Below are 1,401 nucleotides of genomic sequence, written 5' to 3' on the forward strand. Positions count from 1 at the left end.
AGACCCACACGGAGAGCACCATGACGTTCACCTTTTTGGCCCTCACATGCCTACGCCTCTCCCACAAGCACTCACATCCTCCTTTCCCTCACCTCCTACAACTTACCACTGCCCTCCTCACACTTTCTGCCTGAAGCAGCCACTCTCCTCCAACGTCTGTCTAGCATGCAGAGGCCAATACGGGGAGCACCATTGCCTCCACCCTTTTGGCCCTGATATCCACACGGCTCTCCCACAAGCACTCCCGTCCTCCTTTCCCTCACCGCCTACAACTTACCACTGCCCTCCTCACACTTTCTGACTGGAGCAGCCACTCTCCTCCAACGCGTGCCTAGCATGTACAGACCAACACGGGGAGCACCATGACCATATAAAGGCAAACCCGGGGAGCACCATTGCCTCCACCCTTTTGGCCCTGACATCCACACGGCTCTCCCACAAGCACTCCAATGCTCCTTCCCCTCTCCTCCTACAACCTAGTACAGCCCTCCTCACATTTTCGGACTGGAGCAGCCAATCTCCTCCTAAGCCTGCCTAACATGTGCAGGCCCACATTGGGAGCACCATTGCCTCCACCCTTTTGGCCCTGACATCCACACGGCTCTCCCACAACCACTCACATCCTCCTTTACCTACCCTACTCCAACTTATGACTGCCCTCCTCACACTTTCTGACTGGAGCAGCCACTCTCCTCCTAAGCCTGCCTAACATGCACAGGCCCACCCGGGGAGCACCATTGCCTCCACCCTTTTGGCCCTGACATCCACACGGCTCTCCCACAAGCACTCCCGTCTTCCTTTCCCTCACCTCCTACAACTTACCACTGCCCTCCTCACACTTTCCCATTAGAGCAGCCAATCTCCTCCAACGCGTGCCTAACATGTACAGACCCACACGGGGAGCACCATTGCCTCCACCCTTTTGGCCCTGACATCCACACGGCTCTCCCACAAGCACTCCCGTCCTCCTTTCCCTCACCGCCTACAACTTACCACTGCCCTCCTCACACTTTCCCATTAGAGCAGCCACTCTCCTCCAACGCGTGCCTAGCATGTACAGACCAACACGGGGAGCACCATGACCATATACAGGCCCACCCGGGGAGCACCATTGCCTCCACCCTTTTGGCCCTGACATCCACACGGCTCTCCCACAAGCACTCCCGACTTCCTTTCCCTCACTTCCTACAACCTAGGACAGCCCTCCTCACACTTTCTGACTGGAGCAGACAATCTCCTCCGCCTGCCTAACATGCACAGGCCCACACGAGGAGCACCATTGCCTCCACCCTTTTGGCCCTGACATCCACACGGCTCTCCCACAAGCACTCCCGTCCTCCTTTCCCTCACCGCCTACAACTTACCACTGCCCTCCTCACACTTTCCCATTAGAGCAGCCAA

Source organism: Struthio camelus, unplaced genomic scaffold, assembly GCF_040807025.1.
Source record: "Struthio camelus isolate bStrCam1 unplaced genomic scaffold, bStrCam1.hap1 HAP1_SCAFFOLD_33, whole genome shotgun sequence".
Classification (NCBI taxonomy): Eukaryota; Metazoa; Chordata; class Aves; order Struthioniformes; family Struthionidae; genus Struthio; species Struthio camelus.